General features: G+C 45.9%; 1 protein-coding gene across 1 annotated transcript in view; it reads left to right on the top strand.

Moving 5' to 3' along the window:
* Positions 1-8,193: 8,193 nt before the first annotated feature.
* Positions 8,194-13,049, top strand: part of Rffl (ring finger and FYVE like domain containing E3 ubiquitin protein ligase) — a gene marked incomplete at its 3' end in the record, with an annotated part of 26,001 nt that continues 21,145 nt past the window's right edge. The window contains exon 1 of the mRNA XM_031354052.1: positions 8,194-8,216. The remainder of the gene's footprint in view (positions 8,217-13,049) is intronic.

Raw genomic sequence — 13,049 nt, 5'->3', positions numbered from 1 at the left:
GGATTTTGGACAGGTGGAGCAAATGAATGAGAAACCCATTGTTGTGAAGTCTACAGTGTAGATCATATTGCTTTCAGGAGGTGGAGGACCTGCTTTGGAAATGTTGGGAGGTTTGGTTTCTAATGTACTTATTATGCCACGTTTGAGCAATGGTTAACTAGCAGGCTTTCAAAAGTGTAGTCCTGAAACAGGAGTGAGACAGATGCCAGAAAGAAAACCATGGGATGTATTCTTTCAGCCAATGCAGTGAGCCCTTGCTATGTGCCAGACAACTATGTTAGAGGGAAGGTGAACTCAAGACCGATACCAAGCCGACTCCTGAACTGTGCAGGGGAGAATATTCAAGCCAGGAAAGGAAGCACAAGTGTGTCTGGCCTGAGGAAATGAATACTGTTTTTTTGAGAAATTGAAACTAGAGTGATAGAAGGTCAGAGTGAGATGAATGAGGGGGCAGGCAACCAACAATCCCTCAGAGCCTTTGTGGGCCACACAGGAAATCTCATGGGAGACCACTCAAACTCAGAAATCCTCCTGCCTCTGCCTCCCAAGTGCTGGGATTAAAGGCATGCACCACCACTGTCTGGCTTTGAGTCATGTTTTAAGAGGGTACAGTAAGTCTGACCTGGTGGGGACAATATGGCAGAGTTCATGGTGGCTGGAGCTTGTGGTGAGCACCTAGGGGGATGCTGGTGCTTTCTGCGCCCCCCTCTCCCCGTCGCGGTGGCAGAGAAGGGGCCCTCAGGGAAGTGTTTGCAGGAGGTAGATGGGCAGGGTATCACAGTGCGTGCACGGAGAACAGTTTGTCCTAGCTCTTTCCAAGTTTCTCTCTCCACCCACTCTGATGTAGTCAGATTCCCTGTTTTCGTTTTCTCAGCCAGTCTTGTGCTCAGTTGCTGTGGCCACCTGAGGTCTTGACCTTCTCTTTGTGCTTGTGCTTGGTGAGCAGGAGGCTCATGGTGTTGGTCTTCTTGGGTCCAGAGACTTGTACTTCTTGCCCTGGTAGAATTTCCTGAGGTTTTCCTTTTGAATCTGGCTAAGGACAGTGAGGACACCAGTGGTGGTCATGCATGACCTGGGCAGCCTGGATGCAGCACCGACTGTCACCTTGGCGACTGGAAGCTGGGACAGCTCCACTCTCCTCCTTGCCTCCATGGCTGTGCTGCTCAAAGCTTCAGCTGCGTGGTTCAAGCGCTTCACATTCCTTGTTTAATATATTCATATCATGTCACCATCCAAGACATCTTGTCCTCTTCTTGCTTTTGTTTTGGAAGATTATCTGTCTCTTTGGAGGGAGTTTACACACTGTGGATACAGATTTTATGTTAATTTTATGGGCCAGTGTTTTAGTTTCTTCTGGTTCCTAGCTTGTCAGCTTCCTCTTCTCTTTCCATGGTATTTAAATTCAGTTTCTAAGGCTGGTTTCTGAATTCTCAGTCTGGCTTCCATCCAGCAATCCAGTTTAGTCATATCCCTCAGGATTGCTAGGATTATTATTAAGACCACCCTGCTCTTCTTGCCTTCCCATGTCTCATATCAAACCTAGGTACCTGTACTTATGCGTCTTTGATCTCTTCCTTGGGCACCTTTGTTTCTGCTCTGCTTAAGACTTTAGTGTCATCCTTCCTACGAAGCCTCCTTTGTCTGGTCTGTCACTGGGAATTCACATCCTCCCCTGAGTGTCCTAGCAGCAGAGCCTCTTTTGTGACACCCTTATGTCACGGTACCTTTTCTTTCAGTAGCTGTGGCTTTGCCACAGATGTATCCCCTGTGGATGTAACCCCTGGTGTCCAGTTCTGTTCCCTGCACACAGTAGGCATTCAGTGTCTGTTACATATTCAAGGGGAGCTTTGACTGACATTTATCTCTTTCAGACGCCTGCTGTGATCTCTTGCACTGACTCACACCCTTTGTCTTCTCTCCCGTTTTCCTCACCCAAGTTTTGCCTGATTCTTTCTCCCATTACCAGTCACTGTGTGGATGTCCTGCCTGCTGCTCACCTCCACCATGCTGCTGCTCAGACCTTCTCTATCCTCTATCCAACCCATCTATGAGTCATATACCTAGTATGGGAGCCAAGTGTGATCACATTACAATCCTCATAAAAAGATTGTATATGAAGAGAAGTCCTTTAGGTTTATCGAGCAGGAACTTTTCTGACCCATGTTGAAAGGGAAGAGGGGGTACTAACTAGATCTTTGGGTACTAGATGGAAGCGTGTAATAGTCCCACTATGGGATGTGGGATGTTAGAGGTATTTTTTTTTTTTTTTTTTTTTTTTTAAAGAAAAAGAAAAACCAAAGAAACCATTCAGGAAGCCACAGGCACTTCCACCAACTGCTAATTTTGAATCCCTGAGGGTTTTTCTACAGCTGAAAGAGACATTAGCAATTAGTGGAGTCCCGCCCTCCTATTTTCCAGTTGAAGAGACAGACCTGTAAGAGACTTAAATGGCTTATCCATAAAAGCCAAGCTATTGTGCCTAGTGTTTACTCCTGACACTGAATGTCGCCTGGGGAACTTCCAGCGCCTGGAAAGCAGTGGAGTTAGGCCATAGGCCAGACCTGGTGTGAGGGCTGCAGGCCTGTCACATGGCTGAGGTCACTGCAGTGTTCAACAGTAGCTGCTGGGGCAGGTTTGGTTCAGGGCAGTGTGTACCACAAGGACCCTTTGAATTGTCTCAGACACTTTTCTGGAGAACAGCTCTTTGGGGACCAGCTGTCAGAAAGCTTTCTTCTGCGTTTGAATGGGGGCCAACGTTTAATTATAAAAACAGTTCCAACTTCTATGGCTCTTTTTTTCCAGCCTTCATATTCCATGTTTTGTTTTGGACCTCATTTCCTTATCTCGGCCCCAGTTGTGGTACATTTTTATTGCTTATTGCAGGGCAGATGGCAGAACGAGGCATGGGAAATCCAGAAAAATGCCTTAGAGATCTGAGACAGTTAAGAGTGCTCACCAGTCAAATCTTCAACCTTAAATAGTAATGGATTTTCCTGTCCAGTGAGCCAGTTGTCAGGACCTATGAAAGGTTACCTGTTTGTCCAAGGTTTAATGCTGAGCTGGAGAGCTGCAGTAGGAGCTGTCAGACAACCCCAGACAGGAAGTTGGGTTCAAACAGAATGTGCTGGTCTTCACTGCACTGAAGACTTCCACCAGAAGTGGTGGTGCACACCTGTTCCAGCATCCCAGAGGCTGAGGGAGGAGTTTCTTGGAGGCCAAGACTTAATATTGAAACATTGCCTGGAGAAATCTGTCCCTTGTGTGAGAGGGAGGTAATACGGTAGCCATTTAATACACAGAAGAGTTTTCTTTCTCAGTGCTGTGACCTGTGCTTGGCACGCAGTAGTTTAGAGGAGAAAAACTTTGGTTTTGTTCTTGTTTTTTTGGCTTACAGTTTGTGGAGATAACAGTCTGCCATGACAGGAAGTGCTTGGTGCCAGGTCCAGGCCTAGTCGAATCCCATCTGTAGTAATAAGCAAAAAGTAGGACCAGTAGGGCCTGGCTATAAAACTTCAAGGCACACCCAGAGTGTCGACTTCACCTTGTGAGGTTCCACAGCCTTCCAAAACAGAGCCATTACCTGGGGACACTGGAGCCTATGGGAACATTCCATGTTCAACCACGAAACAGCTGTTGCCTCTGTACACTGCAGTTTTTCTTCTGGGACCCAGGCCATTCTTTGGAGCCACAGGCAGTGTTTTCCCAGGTTTCTACAATGTTGCAGTTTCGGTTTCCGAAATGGCTCTGAGCTGACTGCTGCTGGCCTGCTACTCTTGGTAGGTGTGGGATTCAGTCTGTGCTAGCTCCTTTTTAAAGTAACAGTAGGGAATTTTAGCACATAATTCACCAGACTTTTGAGTAACAGGTTCCTTTTGTGAGGCTCCAGGATTCCTAGCACCTTCTCAGCATGTTTTGACCTCAGTAGTTTACAGAGTGGGCCTTTGTGAAGGTTTATTATCTTTGAGAGTTTCCTTGCATACTGGAGGTTGGATCTAATTCTAGCCACTGGTCTGTGCTCCACCCCCCAAGTCTCTGGAGAAGCTATTAAATAAGTAATTTGCCTTGGGGTCACTCAGCTGGTAAACAATCTCCACGGCCCCCTTTTCCTAAGCCCTACCCTCTTTTTCATTGCTTCCCACTGTGAAATCTGCTTTATTGCCTTCATTAGGGGAACAGATTGGCTGTGGGATAGCCACCTGCAGGGAGTCACCTTGGAATCTTTGTGGATTATTAAAACTGCTTGAGTTATTTCAAAACTGGTCCATTCTGCTGTCCTGGAGCTATAATTAGGGGCAGATAAAGGTTTTCTTTTAAATTATCATTTGACTAAGAAATACTTTTTTTTTTTTTGGTTTTTCCAGACAGGGTTTCTCTGTATAACCCTGGCTGTCCTGGAACTCACTCTGTAGACCAGGCTGGCCTCGAACTCAGAAATCCACCTGCCTCTGCCTCTCAAGTGCTGGGATTAAAGGCATGTGCCACCACCGTCCAGCAAGAAATACATTTTTATTGTCCTAAGTCTTTGGGATTGTTGGCTACTAAGGTCCCATTAACACCTGTCAATTTTTTTTTTTGTTGTTGGGAGATATTTAAAAACCAACCTGGGGTGCTGCCTGTGCATCCAGAGGACCAGATTCAAATCCCAGCGACTGCTAGTAGTTCTTCATTGATTTCTTTATAGCAGGGCAGTGGTGGCACACACCTTTAATCCCAACACTTGGGAGGCAGAGGCAGGCAGATTTCTGAATTCTGGAACAGCCAGGGCTACACAGAGAAACCCTGTCTCTGTGTCTAGGTCACTGAGCTACCGGTGTGTGTCATTTTTTGTGCACAGAGTAAACTTGGTTCAGTATATTGAACTGAGCTTGCTCAGAGCACTCCTGCTCTCCAGGTAAAGGTCTTGATTACATTTTTTCCCTGCATTCAGTATCCCAGCCACATTGCAAAGAAGTCTAGGGGGTGGGAGAAGTCTAGGGGGTGTTGGGGTCAGTGCTGGGCTGATGGCTTTGCAAATCAAGGTAGAGAAGACAATACTTCCTAAAATAAGCACTGGGGTTCCCATGTTATCAAGGATGTGAATAGGAACTATTTTGTATTTTGTTGTGTGATAGCGACAAATAATATCTGAGGGCCAGATTAAGCACAGGTTTTCTTTGGTAGGGAGAATATGGTAAAATTACAGAGGGGGGTGGTTGTTGTTGGTGGTTGGTTGTTTGTGTGTGTGTGTGTGTGTGTGCATGTGTGTGTGTGGTACCACTATTGCTTTTTGGGCACGTCACATCTGGCAGTAGCAGAAATTGCTGCAGAAAGTCAGCATAATTTTTAGATTGGTAAAACATCAGAGCAAGCTAAAAGCTTAGGAGGAAGAAGGTGCTTGATCTGAATTTCTCCTTTCTTTATCACTGACTTGTGTCCAGCTGCAGCAGGTGCTGGTACCTCTGCCGCCCTGGGTTAGATGGTGAGAGTGTTCATTCTACCCCAACCTGGTGGAGGAGCACTGAGTGGAGTTGTGAGTTGGCTGGACTGCCAGAGAGGAAGGCAAGCAGAAACTTACTGCAATGGAGTAGAAAGGGGAAGTAATGTCACAGCTTAGCCTGCTGAAGGACAACCATTGTGAGCAGCTCCTGGAAGTTCTTCAAGGGGTTCATTTAGAGCCAGTGGGACAGGCCACAAAGATCATTGAGCCTCTTGCTAAGAATTAGATTGAACTGGATTAAAGGTTTTGGCTTGTCTAATGGAGGTAAAAAACAAACAAACAAAAACTCCAAACCAAAGAAGGGATCTTTGTCTTCTAAAAACCTTTAAAAGCCAGGTATAGTGGCATGTACCTGGTGAGGTGGAGGGTTGCTTGAGTCCATGAGTTCAAGACCAATCTCAGAAACATAGGTTCCAGCTGGGAAACAAAAGTAAGAAACTTTAAAAAACAATTTGTTTAGGCCAGCAAGATGGTTCAGGCCCCTGCTGTTAGCATTCTGTCTAAACTCCACCCCACATAGGCCGGGCCCCTATAAAAGGGCTGCTTGCCCCTTCCTCTCTCTCATTCCTTTTTCCCACTTGCTTCTCTCTTGCTCTCTGGGGCTCTTCCCTTCCTCTTTCCCCCTCTCTCCACGTAGTCATGGCCGGCCTCTACTTATCTACTCTCTCCCTTTCTCTGCCTCTACTACCCCCTTAACTCCCCTCCCCATGCGCTGAATAAACTCTTATTGTATACTATACCTCGTGTGGTGTGGCTGGTCCCTCAGGGGGAAGAGATGCCTTGGCATGGGCCTGCTGAGACATTCCCTTCCCCCATACCTCACCACACCCCCATAGAAAGTATCTTATACCTCTTTATCTTTTTATAAACACATCACCTGCAACCTGTGTTTAAAAAGCCTGTCCTCCCTGCTCCAGCATTCCTACAGTGAGATGGGAGGCCCGGACAGGAGGTTCGATCCCACAAAGGCACAGCTACAGAAATAACAAGAGAGGCTGCCTTGGAAATAAAGTAGAGGGTCGATAAGAAGCCTTAGCGGGCAAAGGTGCTCGCTGCCAAGCCTGGTGACCTGAATTTGATCCCCAGGAACCATGTGGTAGGAGAAAACTGACTCCTGAAAGTTAACTTCTGCTTGTACATGTGCCCTGGCACATGCCCATCCCAAATGTAACAAAATTAAATTTTAATGTAATACAAAGTTTAAAGAACCCATCTTCATAGCCACCTTTCCGTAGGTGTACATTATATATTAAGCTCTGTGGTAAATACTTGATGTGCATATTTTAACTCTTTCAGTGAGGGTTGTTCGGTTCATTACATATGGTCACAGTAACTTTTTTGCAGGCTACCTTAGAAGAAAAGCAAATTATTTGTCCTAATCAAAATTGTGCTTTGACTGTTCCTGGGGCACCATGGGTCCTCTCCGCTGGCCTGTGGCTTTATTTTAATCTTGGCTCACCTGTAATCTGCCAGTGTGATAGTATTTTGTGGACGCTGTTTCTTGAGGCAGGAATTCCTGAAAAGTTTATCTGATGAGTCCTGTTTCCTGCACAGGACTAGAGGGAGAGGAGTCCCTTTAGTCTTGATGAGCTGTGTCATCAGTTTTGATGGAAGCCGATGCTGCAGTAATTAAACTGCGGGTCCGTTTATTTCTATGTTCAGCCTCGTTAGAAGACTTCACTCCAAACTGCTTCCTTTTCTGATTGACTCCCCCTTTGGGGCAGAGTGCCTGGGCTGAAATGAATGTGTGGGTTTATGCGGCAGTGTTCAATCTGTCATCTCTCCTAAGCGCCACACTAAGAAGCAGCCATTTAATTGGTCAGACCCCGGGGGTGATATTTTGGCACCGCTCCATTGGTAGGAATTACTTTTCCTTGAACTTGGAGCAGATGCCGCGATCCCTCTGCAGATATTTGTCATAGACTAGTTGAAACCAGGGAGTTTCCAAGAACATTTATAACTTGTGATTGTTATGTATGTTTTTCAGTTGTTTACAGTGGCTCCCACTTCAGGAAGAGAGCTCACTTGGTGCTAGGGGGAAGTGAAGTGCGGTCTCTCTGCTATGCTCATTAGTCAGTGTCGTTTTAACCCTTTACGTCCCAAGACCCTCTTGTGTCCTATTGCTGTTCTTACTGCTGCTTCTTCCAGCCTGTGTGGGCTGTGTTGAGCAGGGCAGGCAAAGCTCCGCCATATTCACTAGAGAGGTGTGTTCTCTGATTCCTAGTTTCCCTGCTGTTGTATTTTGTTCTTGTGTTTCTTTGCATTCTTTGCATCTCCCATCACAGCTTTATGACCAAGACTTTGGACGCCTCTGAGCCTTGCTTTCCTCCCCCTCCCGACCCCTCTTCTGCTTTCCTGCTGATAGAACAACTTCCAGCATTAACATTGTTCTGTTACTTTCAGGGCAGCCTGCTGCTGGTTTTCTTTTTTCAGTGATAAGTGGACACTTACTTGTAAGAAGTATCTTCAAGTTGGTGGCTCTGGTTGTCCCTTAAGGGCACCGCTGCGGTTACCTGGAGTCAAGCCTCTTAATTTGTTGGTCATTTAAGAATCATGACTGTGGAACATGAAATGCTGACTTTTTGGGAAGGTTCTGTTGTCCTTAGTGAGTGAATGATTTGATGATGTATATCATCCAGCAGCACTAAGGCTGGGAATGGAGCCGTGAGAGAGACCCTCTCTGACTTCCTGTCTTACCTTCCAGGACAAAGATGTGTAGCAGTGGAAGCCAAGAGGCATTGTGGGTATTAAAGGCTTTATCTTTAGAAGCATGCCAAAGCATACATAACTAGTAGGAAAAGCACGTGACCTCCTAGATGTGTAAGTTAAAAGTCAGTCTGCATCCTCAGGAATGGCTTTCTGTTCTTTGGACAGAGTGCTCAGGTGTTGAAAGGTTGGCTTGGGGTAGCGTTTTGTTTTTAAATCTTTAGAGGTGGTGAGAGGCTCTGATGAAGACCTTCTTTCCTGTGGGCCTTTTCAGGTGGGTCTTCTCTCACAGTAAAGTCCAGGTGCTGACTACAGGCACAGGGACTGCAGGCAGCACCTCTTTCTGTAGGACGTTAAATTATTCAAGTAATTTGGTCTCACATCTCTTACCCAATAGCTGTATAGCCTGCTTTCTTCATTTTAACTTGGATTTGTGTAAGATTAATTTCTCAGTGAGACATGTAGATGCAGGCCATATCAATATATATTAGGTGTTTTGGAATATTTTTTCTTTGTTCTTAGAAAACCGCCTTTAATCCCAACACTTTAATCCCAGAGGCAAGCTGATCTCTGTGAATTTGAGGTTAGCCTGGTCTACAGAGTGAGTTCCAGGACAGTCAAGATATATTCTTCCTCTCACTCTTTATCTTTCTCTTTATCCTTTTCTTTCTCTTTCTCTTTCTCTCTGTCGTTCTCTCTCTCTGTCTCTCTCTGTGTGTCTGTGTGTGTGTGTGTGTGTGTGTGTGTGTGAGGGGGGCGGGGAGGGAGAGATTGGATTGGATTTTTCCAGGATCACTGAGGAACCTTGAGTGTGAATAATTCTTCCAGTTTTCCTTTTGCCACTCAAAACAATATCACGAGAGCTCTCTGCTAAGGCTCCAATTCTTTGTATTGAAATCTCTCTAGAAAAGCGCTACCACGCCTAACCGCCCCAAAGACACAGGCATGTGTAGGCACGGAGGCTTGGGAAGCTGTCGTGGGAGAGCCAGTCCCTTGCCCAATACCGCTTATGCCTAGCACTGGCCTTTGCTTGCTTGTGGTACCTCTGTGTGTGTGTGTGTCTCACATAGCTTAGGCCTTGCACTCTTCTTGATCCCCTACCCACCTCTCCCCTGCAAATGCTGGGGTTACAGGCTTGCGCTTTATGGAAGGGTGAAAAACTTAGTACAAGTATGATTTCTCCATTCAGAGCACCTCCCGTGGGCCCAACCTGTGCTGTGTAGAGATGCTTATTACTGTTAATCTGAAGCCCAGAGACCACATTCAAGTACACACAACACGGCAGCCAGGATTTAAAGACCAGTCTCACTGAAAACCAGACTAAAACACATCATTTGGGAACAACTCCCTTCCCCCAAAACTGTTTTGTCTTCTTAAATTTTACCTATCAGGTAAAATTCCCATCTATGAAATCTGTAGTATCCATTACCCACATTCCGAGTACTGCCTTGAAGGATAGGGTATGTATGCCCCTCAGGATTTAAAGCACTTGGACATTCGTTCCCACCTTGTGAAGTCTTGCTTGTTTGTGTCTGGCCTGTGCACCATTTCAGCAGGGTTTTTATCCAGCTGGGTTCTAAAGTTCCACCATAGTCTTGTTTCCTCTGTGACTTAGAGGTTCTGAGTTCTTTATTCTGAAATAAATATCACAGAAATAATCTCAGAATCAGAGAGAACATGCTCCATTGCTGTACACCCAGCTCGTGAGGCCAGTTGGTAATATGGTTCACTCTGCAGCTTGCTTGCTTACGACTGCAACAGTCACCTAGCTGATGTTTATTGGGAGTGTCACCAGCATCTTAAATCTTCCAAGTGAGGGTTAGATGCCCCAGGCAGGTTTGCTGGAAAATTCCAGTTGCAACCCTGAGATTCTAAGTCTAACAGCTTCAGGGAGTCCAAGTTTCTTGCCTGGTCAACTTATTTTTAAAATCGAGCAGTCTTCCAAGCTGAGAGATGATTTTAAATTTCAGGTGAGTTCTTAAGAAACAGGGCTTCTTTCTCATGTGGGCAGTGTACTCATCCAGCTGTGTCCCAGCCTTGACACACACAGTACCAGGTGAGCAGGAAGACAGGGAGTCACTGACACACAGGCCACTGCCACTTTAGAACCATAGCACAGTTTAGTAATGTCTGCAGTGTGCTACCTGTCAGATGTTTCTCTCTTGCCCAGGTACTTCTGGATGTCACTTTTCCATCCCTACAGTTACCTACCTACCTCTGGGAAGTATACAGATTTTTAGAAACTAAGTAGGGGATGGAGAGACAGCTTAGTTGTTGGTATAGTGCTTGGGTCAAATCGCCAGGGAGCTTAGGTAGTCAGCATCCTGGAAAATGCCCAGGTAGAGTTGTATGTGTCTGGATAGGTGGACTCAGACGGATCTCTAGAGCTCACTCACTGGCCAGCCAGTTTAGTGAAATCAGTCAGTGAGCTCCAGGTTAAGTGAGAGAACTTGTCTCAAAAAGTAAGGTAGAGAGTGATTGAGGAAGACCCCCAATGTTTGACCTCTGGTCTTTAAAACACATTGGTAACCATGTGCATATGCAGCCACCCACAGTTGTGCACGCACCCATGCAACAAGAGCGTCCAAAGCAGACGCAAGCTTAAACTAGCTACCCTTCTTTTTTCTCATGAAGGGCTTTTCTTTCTCTGTCACATTGTCGCTATTAATATCGAGGATGAGCTTTTTGGTCCTAAGGAGAAGTAGAACTTGATGTCTCAGCTGTGCTGGTAAAATGTGACTGCTGTTTGACATCATTCTATTCTTCCCACAATTTGGGTGTTTGGAGTCACATATTATGGAAACTGTGAAGGAAAGCAGGGACCTGGGAGCAGCATGTTTAAGTGAGGAAGGATTCCAGAGACAGGGTCACACTTGAGACCAAGGGGACGCTGCTGTCCAGGCAGATGACACTGGAACCTGAAAACCCAGGAGGAAGAGGGAAGTAGGAGCTACAGAGCAGACTGCTGCTGGCTGGGGTGGCTGGCGGAAGTGCTGATGGCATCTTCAGAGTGTGGTTGAGAGCCACCTGAAGTGCGGTGGGGAGTGGTAGGGAGTGCTGAGTGCCTGGACGCTGAGAATCAGCAGGGGGCTCTGGAGGTGAGAGGAGTGGAGGGTGCTGAGCCCTGAGGCTGGGAGGTTGGCTGGAGGGGGGAGGGTTGCTGTGCCCAGGAATGCTGGGAGCTTGAAGGATGAAGGTAGAGAGGTGTCAGTAAGATCTGGCCACTTGCAGTTGGCTTTGGTGACTTAGGAGAGATTATGTGGAGCACCGGGATCAAGGAGCTTGGAGAAGCTTGTTAGGGAACTGTAGGAAAATATTGAGAGGCATTTTGATGTAGAGAAAAATGAACTTTACAGGAGTGAGGGTCAAAATGGTTTCTCTTTTGTTCTTACAAATTGTATGTATTTTACTAGGTGCTTAAGAAATCCCATATAAGGTGGTATTGAGGCACATGCCTTTAATCCCAGCACTTAGGAGGCAGAGGCAAGCAGATTTCTGAGTTCAAGGCCAACCTGGTTTACTGAGCAAATTCTAGGACAGCCAAGGACCTCATCTCAAAAACAGATCCCGAATAATACTGTATGTGCACAGTGGCATATTGCTTTTAATCCTCACATATGGAGAGGTCGAAGCAGTAAGATCATTCTAAGTTCAAGGCCAGTCTGATGTGTGATGGATTCCAGGATAGCCCAGAGAAACCCTGTCTTGAAGAATTACAAAACAAAACAAGCCACCACATATCACAAGAGAAACACACGAACTGTACATGTAGTTGAATGAATTCTAGTACCTGTGTGATCACTTAGATGTGGAAGCATTGAGGATGGAGAGATGGTTCAGAGGTTAGGAGCTCTTGCTGCTCTTATGGGAAACCTGAGTTCTAGTCCTAGCACCTAGTCTCATATCTTGCAGTTCTTAACTGCCTGTGATCCCTGTCCTAAGAAATGATGCCTTCTTCTGGCCTCTGTGGGCATTGCACTCATGTGCACATACAGACAAACAGGTACACATACTACACATAAATGAAAAAATTAGAAAGAAACAATATTGGCAGAAGTCCCTGTGCCTCTTTCCCTCCTATCATCCCCAAGCACCGCCTCTATCCCTGATTTCGCTGATTGATTGGTTCTGTCTTGCTGATTGGTTAGGTCTTGCTGGATTGCCCAGGCTGACCTTAGGCTCTTGGGCTCAAGTGATTTAGCTGCTTCAGTCTCCCAAGTAGGTGGGACTGTGGGATATGCCACCATGCCGGAATACACTATTCTACTTTCCACACCCTTTGAATGTGATCATTTAGTACATATACTTTGGCACCTGCTTCTTTCAGTCAGCATCTGATCTATGTAAGATTTGTCGTTGCTCCTGTGTAGATCTCACTGCTGTCTAAACATAATTTACTTCTCCATTTTGTTGTTGATGGGCATTTGGGCTGTTTCTAGCTTGGTGCTATTATAGCAGTGCTTCCATGGATATTCTTGTGTGTTTTCATTTAATGAATGCATTTCTTTTGGTGAGTGTGTTATACCTGGAAGCAGAATTTCAAAGAGTGTATTATACACATGGAAATAAATGTGTATTTGTCTGTGTCACACACACACACACTCTCACTTGTGTGTACATGCTCCAGCACGCCCCCCCCCCCATTACTGTAGCACATTCCAGGGTCGTCCTTCTCCCATCAATGTTAGAATCCTCTCCAGCCTTACCAACATTTGTTAGACTTTCTTCCAGTTTTTGCTCTACCAGTGGGAATTCAATGGCAATACTCTGGCCTGTAATTTGCCTATGACAAGAAAAAGTTTTTCGCCGGGCGGTGGTGGCGCACGCCTTTAATCCCAGCACTTGGGAGGCAGAGGCAGGCGGATTT

The sequence above is a fragment of the Mastomys coucha genome, unplaced genomic scaffold, assembly GCF_008632895.1.
Source record: "Mastomys coucha isolate ucsf_1 unplaced genomic scaffold, UCSF_Mcou_1 pScaffold5, whole genome shotgun sequence".
NCBI classification, from domain to species: Eukaryota; Metazoa; Chordata; class Mammalia; order Rodentia; family Muridae; genus Mastomys; species Mastomys coucha.
This window is presented reverse-complemented; position numbering and strand designations above follow the sequence as displayed.